General features: G+C 47.2%; 4 non-coding genes across 4 annotated transcripts; 2 read left to right on the forward strand and 2 right to left on the reverse strand.

Annotated features, from left to right (window-relative positions):
• Positions 1-2,131: 2,131 nt before the first annotated feature.
• Trnaa-cgc (transfer RNA alanine (anticodon CGC)) lies at positions 2,132-2,203 on the reverse strand. Its single transcript has one exon. It is a non-coding gene; the product is annotated as a tRNA-Ala (tRNA).
• A 118-nt stretch (positions 2,204-2,321) lies between these two features.
• Trnaw-cca (transfer RNA tryptophan (anticodon CCA)) lies at positions 2,322-2,393 on the forward strand. Its single transcript has one exon. It is a non-coding gene; the product is annotated as a tRNA-Trp (tRNA).
• A 6,688-nt stretch (positions 2,394-9,081) lies between these two features.
• On the reverse strand, positions 9,082-9,153 carry Trnaa-cgc (transfer RNA alanine (anticodon CGC)). The gene has a single exon. It is a non-coding gene; the product is annotated as a tRNA-Ala (tRNA).
• A 118-nt stretch (positions 9,154-9,271) lies between these two features.
• Positions 9,272-9,343, forward strand: Trnaw-cca (transfer RNA tryptophan (anticodon CCA)). Its single transcript has one exon. It is a non-coding gene; the product is annotated as a tRNA-Trp (tRNA).
• Positions 9,344-13,245: the final 3,902 nt, after the last annotated feature.

The following is a 13,245-nucleotide window of genomic DNA, read 5'->3' on the forward strand; positions in this document are numbered from 1 at the left end:
AGCTGTACCCGTCTTGGCAGAAGGCGCCATATGGGAAGAGGCAGGAAGTACCCCGATGTCAGCAACCACAGCCTTGTCCGACGTTGCGGGGAGAGCCGCAGGTTTCAAAACAACCGCAGCAGCACAAGTGCACTGGCAAACGCAGGTATTAGTGCGAACACTAGCAACCTCCGTTTGCGTAGCAACAGTGGCCATTTGTGCCGGTTTTTTCAGAGCGGAAGCGAAAGATGTCGTAAACACAGGAGGTTGCATGGCCTTAAAGAGCTTCTTGGCCTCACCATAGGGGATGCGCTTCGATGTCTTGATCTCCTGGATCTTACGTTCGTCGAGGTAGATGGGGCAGACCCGGCTCCAGACAGGGTGACCCCCAGAGCAATTCACGCACTTCACAGGCGATGAACAATCGGCTCCTTCATGGGCAGGCTGACCACATTTACCACAAGTGGCTATCCCATTGCACCCCAACGTAGTATGCCCAAAGCGCTGACATTTAAAACAGCGCATGGGGTTGGGGAAATATGGCCGTACTGGCAAACGTAAGAAACCCGCTTTAACATGCTCCGGGAGTCTCGGGCAATTGAACGTGAGAATAAACGAGTCGGATTTGACTAGGTCACCATCGACTCGTTTCATAATATGCTGCACATCGACAATACCTTCTTCAGCCCACTCAGATTTCAACTCGTCCTTGGGGATATCCACCAAGTCCCTACATGTCACAACACCCTTACTATAGTTCAAAGTGGAGTGGAGCTCGGTCTCGATAGCGTACTCTCCGAGACAGGTTGCTTTCCTAAGAGAAGTGACTTGACGGGAACTAGAAGTTTCAACTAACAGAGTCCCATTGCGCAGACGCTTCACAGATTTCAGTGTTCCTGCAATGCCCTCAAGACCCTTGTGGATGTAAAAGGGTGAAACTCTCTCAAAGCTACCTTCCTTCCGTTTGACAATCAAAAACACATTCTGGATATCAGCATGTGCTCTGTTACGACAGTCTGATAAATCTCTAGTAACACCAGGCGCTGGAGGACTCGCAGCACGAAGTCGCTTTTTCGATTGGGTGTGTTTTCCTACCAGTGGCCCACCCAAGCCACTGGTAGGGGGAAATGTAGAGGTCGAAGGGTCCATTGCGGTCCCACGAGCAGCTAGGGAACCAAAGGTCCGCTCAGACAGAGCCCCGCGTGCCTGAGTAAGCCGTATACAACTGGGGTGTGGCAGGTGCCCCAGAGGTTGCCCGCTCGCGACTGTTCCACCTCAACAGCCATGCATCTCATAGGCGCGGAGCACACCGGAAGATTGAGGGGTTTTTATAGAGGTTGGCCTTCCTCGCAATCCAGGCGGTCAAGCCAAGATTACCATTCCCCGCAGCACACAACATTCCACCGCCGCGCCATACGGCGGTCGCTGAAGCAGGTCCGGGGGTTACGGTGACAGGAGACTGGCGGCGCTGACCAGTCCCCAGCTCAGGACCCCGGGGTCGCCAAGCCCGTACCCAGCAAATGAATGCTGAGCCCCTGGGGGCGTCATAATCTTTTCCAGTAACAAAGGATTCAGCAATTTTACAAAGAAACAATATTGCTCGGTATCATAATACGCAGTGTGCACTTGATCAGAGGTAATCCCAATAACATCCACAATCCAATCATGTATTTTCAAGGAACTAGGCTGCACATAACGGGTAGACTTGTCGAAATCAAAACGGAGTGTACACTTTCGCGTAAATAACCTAGACATTGCTAACTATAGCTATCGGTTGAACCGCTAGAATAACACAAGAACTAAAACCAAACTCGAGATCAATATACACAAAATCAGAACACTTCACAGTCAAAGAGAAAGTTAAGTAGTAATCACGACTTGTAAACACGTGTCGGAGCGGAGCACTTAATACGTCCGATCAGCACGGTGTCTCAGGCGCGACTGAAGCACTCTGCACGCCATACCGAAGGCTTTGGAGCAACATTTCAATGGGGGGATCGCAGTCCAGGCTCTTGCAGGTCATCGTCCTCCCGCCATGCGGTCGAACTGTACGAAATCCACTTGCTTGGGGGAAGAATCTTGTACACTGAATTTTATAGAATATGGTGATAGGCAAAAGTTTTCATGTACTGCTGCACGGAGAAACAAAAATTGGAGGAGCTGGGATGTGAACCCAGGACTTTCTGCATGCGAAGCAGACACTCTACCACTGAGTTACACCCCCGCCACAGCAACTACATCTGGGACGAGTATCTCTGGGATCCTACGTTCATTATTTCTTAGATTTGAACGGTACAGTAAGTGTTCGAGGAACCTATTCATGACAAGACCTAAGCAGCGTCGACTCCGTGGCGCAACGGTAGCGCGTCTGACTCCAGATCAGAAGGTTGTGTGATCAAATCACGTCGGGGTCCCAATGAAGTTTTCGTTTACGAAAGCCATAGGCGAGTATGTCAGTTTAATCAGATACCAAACGATTACAGAGAACGGACGAACAGAACTTGCTTGAAAAAAGCTACTAGTGCAATTTTCGCGTTCTGACATTAAGGTGAAGGCGCCGACTCGCACTTTCTCCAAGCGCGAAGTGTCTAGTATTTTTGATATTTATATCGTTTAACGCTAATATATAACTGAGAGATAATGATTACGCAATATTTTGCTCGATTAGACGTCTTTAGCCAGGCAGAGTATAATATTTTTCCTTAAGTTATGGGAATAGAAAGATCGTGAAAGGGGGTATAGCTCAGTCTCAGTCGCGCTTGCGACACCGTGCAGGTCGGACGTATCAGTGCTCCGCTCCACCGCGTGTTCACAAGGCGTGTTTTCAACTCATATTTCTGTTTGGGAGTGTTGTGTTATTCTGCAGTTTATATCGTTTTCAATTTCTATTTTTGTTGCGGTCTTATTGTAGCGGGTTAACCGCTCGCTATCTGCTGCAATGTCCAGGTTATTTCCGCGAAACTGTACACTCCGTTTTGATTTCGACAAGTCCACCCGATCTGTGCAACCGAGTTCACTGGAGATACATGACTGGGTCGTTGATGTTATTGGGATTACATCTGACCAAGTGCACACCGCCTATTATGATACCGAGCAGTATTGTTTCTTTGTTAAATTGCTGAATCCTGTATTACTGGAGAAGATCATGACGAAGCACGGAGGAAGTGCTATTTTCCGACACCGGGACGACTCTGTAAGTACAGTGCTCATTTCCAATGCCGATGTAGACTACACGAACGTGCGTATTTTTAACTTACCCCCTGAAGTAGAAAATTGTTATCTGAAGGAGGTACTATCCAAATTCGGTGACGTTAAGCAGATTCGAAATGAACGGTGGTCAAATCAAAATAGGTTGCAATGTTACAGTGGCGTCCGATCTGTAGAAATGCATGTCAAGCAGAATATTCCATCCCATATACTTGTTTGTGACTATAAGGCTCACGTTACTTACATTGGCAAAACACCGACCCGTCATATCTGTAATGAGAGTGGTCACTTGCGTCAAGACTGCCCCAGGCGCATGTTTGTGTTAAAGAATTCCCTCCAGCAGCGTAAAAGGCTTACTTTGGCGGATGTAGTGGCGGCCAAGCCGATGACAGAGATTGGGCTCCCTAGTTCTGAAATGCCTTCGGAACAGCAACAAGAATTTCGCTCTGATGAGTTTCCGGTTCTGGTTCGGAGAGAAAAAGGTGCGTTGCCCCCTGCAAAACTCGATGCCGCGACCAATAAGAGGCGCAGAACTTGTGACAGCAGTGGCTCTGATAACGACACCTCTAGTGCGCATGAGACCGCGAAAAAGGACGATCGGGAATCCGGCTCGGAAGCGAAAGCTCCAATCGGTGAGGCTATTGTGGACGCTTCTCCTCCCACAATTTCAAGTGCCGATACTTCCGTGGAAGTTAAGCAGTTACCGCTGGCTAGTGCCTTAGAGCCGGCCGCGGTGGTCTAGCGGTTCTGGCGCTGCAGTCCGGAACCGCGGGACTGCTACGGTCGCAGGTTCGAATCCTGCCTCGGGCATGGGTGTGTGTGATGTCCTTAGGTTAGTTAGGTTTAAGTAGTTCTAAGTTCTAGGGGACTTATGACCTAAGATGTTGAGTCCCATAGTGCTCAGAGCCAGTGCCTTAGAACTTCCGCGACAGCCAACTCAGACCGACCAACCTGTACGTGTGGCTCACATTCCTGCAGGAAGTACACACACAGAGGCCTGTGATGGTGGTATACAAACATCTCTGAGCGCCGACGGTACACATCACGTGGCAGCCGCTTCGGTTCAGGACTCACAACAAGGGGAATGTCAACAACTCCAGGAAATAATACAAACACAGCTGTCCGGGTCTGTCGATGACAACAAACAGCTGCGGGCAGAGAATGTTGCCAAACAGGCTGATAGTGCGAGTGATAGTTCAGCTGCTCGCTCGCCGGCGGTATCGCCGAGTGCGATCCCTTCGCGGGATGTGCCGGGAGAGCAGATTGACATCACCCACGACCCTCCCACGCCGCCGGCTGCGGAGGTGCTCCACAGTGTCCGCCCCAGGATCCGAGTGCAACCTAATGTAAATGCTGTGCGTAAAAAGAGTACGAACAAAGACGCAAGAATACAACTCAGTGACGTCACAGACACGAATTTCCCGGCCACAAATATGAAATGGCATGAAGATGTGGCCCTTTAAAGACATTTGCTCCTTCGGCCTCTACAAACCGAGCGAGGTGGCGCAGTGGTTAGCACACTGGACTCGCATTCGGGAGGACGACGGTTCAATCCCGTCTCCGGCCATTCTGATTTAGGTTTTCCGTGATTTCCCTAAATCGTTTCAGGCAAATGCCGGGATGGTTCCTTTGAAAGGGCACGGCCGATTTCCTTCCCAATCCTTCCCTATCCCGAGCCTGCGCTCCGTCTCTAATGACCTCGTTGTCGACGGGACGTTAAACACTAACCACCACCATCGGCCTCTACAACGTACTGCCATTATGTCGCAGGCCTATACGATCACGACATTAAATATTAATAAAATCCGGTCGGAGGTGAAACTGAGTGCCTTAAAACAATATCTCTATTGAGTCGGGAACAGATATCGCTCTTTTGCAGGAGGTGGCCATGCCACATTTAACTCTTCCTGGTTTTGTTGCTATTACTAATTTTTTCCCCCGACTCGAACGTGGGGACTGCCATCTTACTTAGAGAAGGCATTCCCGCCACTCAGATTGACAAGTTAGATTCGGGTAGAGGTGAGGGTGTCACCGTTTTTGGCATCACCATCATTAACTTGTACGCGCCTTCTGGTAGTACCTATAGAGCGGAACGAGCAAATTTTTTTAAGGAACAAATCATCTATTTGTTACGGAAAAATCCCGAACGTGTTATCATTGGAGGTGATTTTAATTGTGTTTTATCCCAGAAAGATCAGTCCCCGAATTTTAATTATTCGCCTGAATTAAAGCGTCTCGTGACCGACCTCAAACTGAAAGACGCGTGGGAAATTAGGTACCCGACCTTGGTACGATTCACACACATCGTCGCGAATTCATGCAGCAGAATTGACAGGATTTATGTTTCCGACGTTTTAGAGAAAGTCTTGTTACAAATTGAAACAATACCCTCCAGCTTCTCCGATCACAGTGGTGTCGTTGCGTGCCTGAATTTGCTGCCACAACCAACGCGTTGGTATAAAAATCAATGGAACTTGAACGTCTCCTTATTAACGGATGCTGACCTAGAGGCGGCGGTGCGACGCACTTGGGAGCAGTGTTTGCGCACTACCACAAACTTTCGTAGCACCATAGCGTGGTGGACTCAGCATGCAAAACCCAAACTGCGAAAGGTTATTCTATTCTTCGGTATTGACAGAGCAGCCGCGATAAAGAAGACGATGGAGTTCTACTACACTATCTTACGCGACCTCTGTGATAGAGCCGACGCCGCGAACACCAGAATAGACGACATTCGAAAAATAAAGGCGAAATTAATCAATCTTAAGAGGATGCAGCTGGAAGGTCTTAAGATCAAATCAAAAGTGAAGTCGGTCAGAGACGATGAAACAGCCGCTCTATACCACCTAGTCAAACATGCTAAGAACAGACGGAGGACTTTTATTGAGGCCCTGAAACTAGGTGATGGCACGACTGTCGACACCCAGCGAGAGATTATCAAGGCACTACACGACTATTTTGTTGACACCTACACGTCAGTGGCTACTCACGACGACTGCTATGACGAACTGTTTAGTGCCATTTCCTCTCCCATAACTAGAGAAGACAATGACACCATTTCTTTGGAATTTAGTAATAAAGATGTTTTGGAGATTGTCTGCCACTCGCCGATCAGGAAGTCCCCTGGTCCTGACGGATTACCCATTGAATTTTACAGGAGGTATTGGCACATCATCGGGGACAAAATCACCCAATTAGTGAACGAAGTTTTTCAAGGGAAGCCTATACCACTTGCCTTTAAGGAATGCAAAATTGTGCTTATCCCTAAAAGCAGAGGTACAAAAAATATCGCCAACTTCCGCCCCATTTCATTGTTAAACTCCGATTATAAAATAGTCGCCCGTGCAATCAACACGCGAATAATGCCACTCACTGCAAAATTCATTGGACGTCAACAGACATGTGCTTTCGGGAGAACTGTATTGCAAACGGCAGCTTTTTACCGGGATATCATTGCTTTAACGAACGCCAGTAACGTGAAGTGTGGGCTGATCTTTCTGGACTTTTTTAAAGCCTTTGACCTCGTCACTCACGAGTACCTCCTTGAAACCATGAAAAGATTCGGTTTCTTGCAGAACGCGATTGACATGATCAAAAACATGGCACTGGGGATCAACGCAAGACTTTCTGTCAACTCGCAACTAACCCAACCGATTCAAATCAACAGAGGGATACCACAAGGCAGCCCTTTGTCCATGTTACTTTTTGTTCTTTCACTCGAACCTCTGTTACTCCAACTGCAGGCGAAACTCACAGGGCTAACACTTTCAGGAAAAAAAACTGTCGTAGGCGCCTATGCCGACGATGTGGGTGTGGTTGTCCGCAATGAGAATGATGTCACCACTTTAGCGGCTCACCTCCAGCAATACTGTTTGGCGTCGGGGGCTACATTGAATGACAAGAAAAGTAAATTTATTAACCTCTGTGGCCTCCAGCATTTGCGTGTTGGCTACGCTCAGGAAGTCAGCGTCCACATGGCTCTCGGCGTCATATTGACGGCGTCCTCTTTAAAGATGGCGGCGGCTAACTGGAGGGAAATAGTGCGTAAACTTAACGGTGCTCTCATTGACAATTCCCACAGAAGCCTCAATCAATTTGAACGGATCCATCTGGTCAACTCCTGTATTTTATCAAAAGCCTTCTACACGGCTCAGCTCCTGCCACTGCCTGCCGTCTTTGCTAAGCAAATTATGTCGAAGGTAACCCATTTTATTTGGAGAGGGAAAATTTTTCGCGTGTCTGCCAAAACTGCGACACTCCATCCCCAGAATGGACGGATGGGATTAGTAGATATCAAGGTGAAAGCGATGGCTCTCTATGTTAAAAGGACGGCCGCTATAATTAACAATAATTCTTCCGGCATTACAGCGCAATTATTCACTGCCGTCAGGCCGCAAAGTCTTGATCCACCGCTGAATATTCAGCCCATCAGTTATCGGCTCAAACATATCAGAGATTATTACCTTTCACGGAGCTACATCAGTCAAGAGGTCTTAAATTCTCAACATTTAACTGCACAAGCCATAATAGCGGACTGGAGACAACACGAAGGAAAGAATCCATTGGCAACGAAGCTCGGTGGCATGAACTGGGATATCGTATGGCGCAATGTCAGTTCCCGTGTCCTCAGTTCCGATGCTCGCACTGCCTGGTACAAAGCCATCAATGATGTGGTTAGCACGAACGAGAGGTTACACAAAATCGGGCTCAGTGACACCCCTCTCTGTCATCGCTGCCAACTGACGGATACAGTTCTCCACCGCTACACCTGCGGGGAACGTCTCCAGAACTGGGTTTGGCTTCGAGAAAAAATAGCTCTTATTACCAGGACTACAACCGCCAATGTTTCGCCAACACTACTGTCTCGTCCTGATGTGCAATTTTATCCGCAGACGAAAAACAATGCCGTTTTGTGGTTGCTGGGTACCTATTCCAGCTACGTCTTTAATAATTTTGGCGGTGACAATTATTTGGAATTCAAGATGTTTATGGATATCGAATTCGCCAAAACATGCCCGTACCCGAATCATGGGAAACTCTTCGGCAATATGCTTAAAATAGCATTTAATCGCATGGGTATCGGATAGGTCACCTGAGTGTACGGGGGTGAGGCCGGGCCGCGGGACACCAGTAGTGCCGCGAAGAGGCCCCACTGCTTCAGTGTCGCGTCCTGACTCCCTCTCACACTGGGGCCTTCACTGACTTGCTGCTCACTGGCTACAGGAACTTTCATTGAGTGAGATAAGAAGCTGTGTTTATGTTACGTTTATTTTTCGAGCAGCAAATCTACTTTGCCCAGGAGGGAAATCTTTTCGTTGTCATTTTCACCATTCAACTTTATTTTCATAGAAGGTTAAGGGTTTCGTTTTTCATATAAAAAAAAGTGGTTAAGAAAAAAATAGAAAAAAAGTAGCTAGGATACCTGGCTCTCACCCAGGAGGCCCGGGATCGAAAAAAAACAAAAACACAAAAATAGTGTAACGGTTAAAGAGAAAAAAAGTGGTTAAAAATAAAAAAAAGTGGTTAAGGCGTTGGACTGCTAATCCAATGTGCAAAAAAAAAAGTCGTAGAGCATTCGACTGCAGTTCGAGAGGTCCCCGGTTCAATCCCGGGTGCCCCCTTCATTTTTCAGTATCTCGAAAAAACAAATGACGGTTGTCGCGGTGAGTTGCAAATACATGTTTCAGATGCACTCCGCACGCCATACCGAAGGCTTTGGAGCAACATTTCAATGGGGGGATCGCAGCCCAGGCTCTTGCAGGTCATCGTCCTCCCGCCATGCGGTCGAACTGTACGAAATCCACTTGCTTGGGGGAAGCATCTTGTACACTGAATTTTATAGAATATGGTGACAGGCAAAAGTTTTCATGTACTGCAGCACGGAGAAACAAAAATTGGAGGAGCTGGGATTTGAACCCAGGACTTTCTGCATGCGAAGCAGACACTCTACCACTGAGTTACACCCCCGCCAGAGCAACTACATCTGGGACGAGTCTCTCGTGGATCCTACTGTCATTATATCTTAGGTTTGAACGGTACAGTAAGTGTTCGAGGAACCTATTCATGACAAGACCTAAGCAGCGTCGACTCCGTGGCGCAACGGTAGCGCGTCTGACTCCAGATCAGAAGGTTGCGTGTTCAAATCACGTCGGGGTCACAATGAAATTTTCGTTTACGAAAGCCATAGGCAAGTATGTCAGTTTAATCAGATACCAAACGATTACAGAGAACGGACGAACAGAACTTGCTTGAAAAAAGCTACTAGTGCAATTTTCGCGTTCTGACATTAAGGTGAAAGCGCCGACTCGCACTTTCTCCGGGCGCGAAGTGTCTAGTATTTTTGATATTTATATCGTTGAACGCTAATATATAGCTGAGAGATAATGATTACGCAATATTTTGCTCGATTAGACGTCTTTAGCCAGGCAGAGTATAATATTTTTCCTTAAGTTATGGGAAAAGAAAGATCGTGGAAGGGGGTATAGCTCAGTCGACACATTCGCGCCTCGTCTTCGGCGCGAGACGGACGTGTGGCGGCCGCTGCGGTCGTTTCGTGTCTACAAGGCTGTTTTCCTGCGAGCCAGGTAGGCCGGCTCGCAAGCGCATTACTTCACTTAATTGTGTATTGATTTGATTAAAAATGAGAAAAGACACGATAAAATTCGCTTTCGATAGAAATTGCGTACGACCGAAAGCTTTTGAAATCAAACTGTGGCTCACAGAAAAAGTTGGTATTACTAAATATGATTTAGTTGGAGTTCATTTATCGTTTGTGACTAACTCGGCATATGTGAAATTGGCAGACCCTGCTAAATGTGTCGCAATTGTTGAACAATGTGGAGGTATTATTAAGTTTAACCACTTAGACGGCTCAGTTAGCGATGTCGTAGTATCCTATGCTGGGATGGGAATACGAACAGTAAGGGTATTTGAGCTTCCTTTTGAAATGCCTATAGTCGAAATCAATCGTGTTCTCGGGGCGTATGGCAGAGTAATTTCCAATGTTGCGGAATTGTGGTCAGAACCACACATGTTTCCCGTTTTGAATGGCGTTCGCCAGGTTAAGATGGAACTTCTCAAGCACATTCCTTCCTTTGTAAATATTGGAGGATACCGTGCGTTGATCATTTACGATGGACAGCATCGTACCTGTGCCATTTGTAACTCGACAGAGCACGTACGTGCTGAGTGCAGTAGACGGAGGGTTCCTCAATTATCAAGTGTAGAGTCCGCAGGTGCAGGGCCTGTAGTTCACCTGCAGATGACGTACGCTGCTGCCATGTCATCTTTGCGATCAGCTCGGCAGACATCTTTCGAACTGGGGGACCAATGCGAGCATCCCGAGAGTGTTTTCAGCCATATAGACAGTGGTAGCTCCTTAGCTATGACTAACCATACAGCGCCCCAGCGCACCACCAGTGAAAGTCAGGTACCTGTACCTTACGACTGTGCCGATCCTTCTCGTAGCTCGCGGGCAGAACCTTCTGCGGTTACTCTGGATACCTCCCTTCAACCGCCAGATTGCGAACGACAGGACGAGACCAACACGAAAGTAGCGGCAACGGACGATCCAGTTAAGAATATTGTTGGGCAAGATATGATCATAGATCACTCGATCATCCAAGTGACACAAGGAGTCAATGACTACGGTTCTGCTTCCCACAGCGCGGCTGACAGGCCCCCTGCGACAGAGGCGAGTCTAACTGCGGTAGAATTTTCTTCCACGCCTGGTGAAAAGAGCAGCGTTGGATCTTCGACTCGGACACAGGACCGGCTTGCATCGCCGACTTCGTCTCCGCATTCGTCCGAAAAGTCCCCCGATTCGTCTCCAGAGCGGTCAAGATCGCCTCGGAAAGCTAGGAAACGTCGCAAAAAGCGGTTAGCACACCAGGCTGCTGAAAGCTTAGCCCCGGCTCTGCGGGGTAGGTTGAGGAGCATTCAGGAACAGACAACGATCGAAGACCATGGCCGGAGGGAACCTGAGGTCGGAAGCATAACATCGCATCTACGGACATCACCTGAGAACGATGTCCGGGACGAAGGAGCACCGGGCCTCGAATTTTCCGACCATCAGGACGTACCTAATTCCCAACGTAGACAATCTACCCAAAATAGGCGTTATGAATGGGCAGACGATACGGAGACAACAATGCCACATGTATCTGCGAACAATGGTATGGCATGTTAACCGCAACGTCTCAAGCTCACGACTACACTTTGAGCCCACGAATGACACGTGAATTCGGACTCCACATGCCTAATCGCCGGAAAGTCAAGTAAACACTAACAGCTCTTGCTCATGGATCAAACGTATCACGTTATGACTGTTAATATTAACAAGATCCAGAGTGCAACTAAAATTGCTGCCCTCCGGGACTTCATATATCAGTCCGATACCGATATTGCGCTTTTTCAAGAAGTGTGTTTTTCAAATTTGTCTGTTCCGGGATTTACTGCAATTCTCAATGTCGCCTCAGAAAGCGCTTGCGGCACCGCTGTCCTGGTCAAGGAAGATATTGCAATAACAGATGTCTCCATGTTGGAATCGGGGCGGGGAATCAGTTTTAAGATTTTCGGTGTTACAATTATAAATGTTTATGTACCTTCGGGAAGCAGTGGTCGAACAGAAAGAGCCAATTTTTTTAAAAAATGATCTAGTGTATTTACTAAAGGAAAATCCCGTCGATGTAATAGTCGGAGGTGACTGGAATTGTGTCCTACACAGGAAAGACCAAACGCCAAATTTCAATTTCTCCCCAGAACTAGACGGTCTTGTGAAAACAATGAAATGGCGGGACGCTTGGGAGGTCAAATACCCCGTGTCTGTCCAGTACACATATTTTAGCACTAAAGCGCAAAGTCGGATCGACCGCATATACGTAAGTTCAAATTTAGCCAGCAAAATCAGTGGCGTCGAACGAATACCAACTTACTTTTCCGACCATCTAGCACTAAGGTGCAGCATTGGACTTCCTAAACAGAAGACATACTGGGGCCGTCCTTTTTGGAAATTAAACACCGCCATGCTTCGAGATAACGCCCTAACGGAGCAGTTAGAAGCTTCTTGGCAACTTTCACTCCGACAAAACCACAAATACCGGTCAACGATAGATTGGTGGACTTTATGCGCCAAAACGAAACTTCGATCTACTCTAATTTCTTACAGTAGGGAAAGGGCACTTTGGTTTCGGCGCACTGTCGAATTCTATTATACTTGTCTGCGTGACCTTTATGATATGCCAATGTCCGCGGCTGTCAGAACGGGTATCAAACAGGTCAAGGCCGAACTTCTTAGTCTTAAACGCAAACAGCTGGAAGGAATGACAATAAAATCACGAGTTCAAACCACAGTGGAAGAAGAACACGCTTCACTCTATCATCTACTCCAGCACGAAAAAAATCGTCGAAGAAATTTTATTCAGTCATTGCTCTCTGAAGATCAAAGTATTTTAACTCAACAAAAAGATATTTTAAACGAAGCTCATAGGTATTATAATCAATTGTACAGTGCTCACCAGTATAACCCAGATCATGGACAGGAACTGCTCCGAAACTGAGATATGGAACAACTAGTAACTGCAGAACACAACAGGAGCCTCACTGTTGAAATCCTGTCTGAAGACATTTTAGAAGTAATTAAAAGCTCACCTGCTAAAAAATCACCTGGGCCCGACGGTTTACCCGTAGAATTTTATTCCCAATATTGGCATATTATAAGGAATAAATTCACACAAGTCGTCAACGAAATCTTGAGTGGAGGGCACATACCTGACGAAATGAAAGAGTGTGTCACTGTTTTACTTCCTAAGGGAAGCAATTCGGATGTCAAACAGCTCAACAAAATGAGACCGATATCCTTAATGAACTCTGATTATAAGATTATTGCCAGGGTAGTAAAAAACAACTCCGACCGGTGTTTGGTACAGTAATTGGCCCCCATCAAACGTGTCTCCCGGGTCGGAATATTTTTAAAACAGTCTGCGAATACAGGGACATAATCAGTATCTTCTCAACGACATTGACGAAGGCTGGCCTCGTTTTTATCGACTTTTCTAAAGC

This window comes from Schistocerca nitens, chromosome 4 (genome assembly GCF_023898315.1).
Source record: "Schistocerca nitens isolate TAMUIC-IGC-003100 chromosome 4, iqSchNite1.1, whole genome shotgun sequence".
NCBI classification, from domain to species: domain Eukaryota; kingdom Metazoa; phylum Arthropoda; class Insecta; order Orthoptera; family Acrididae; genus Schistocerca; species Schistocerca nitens.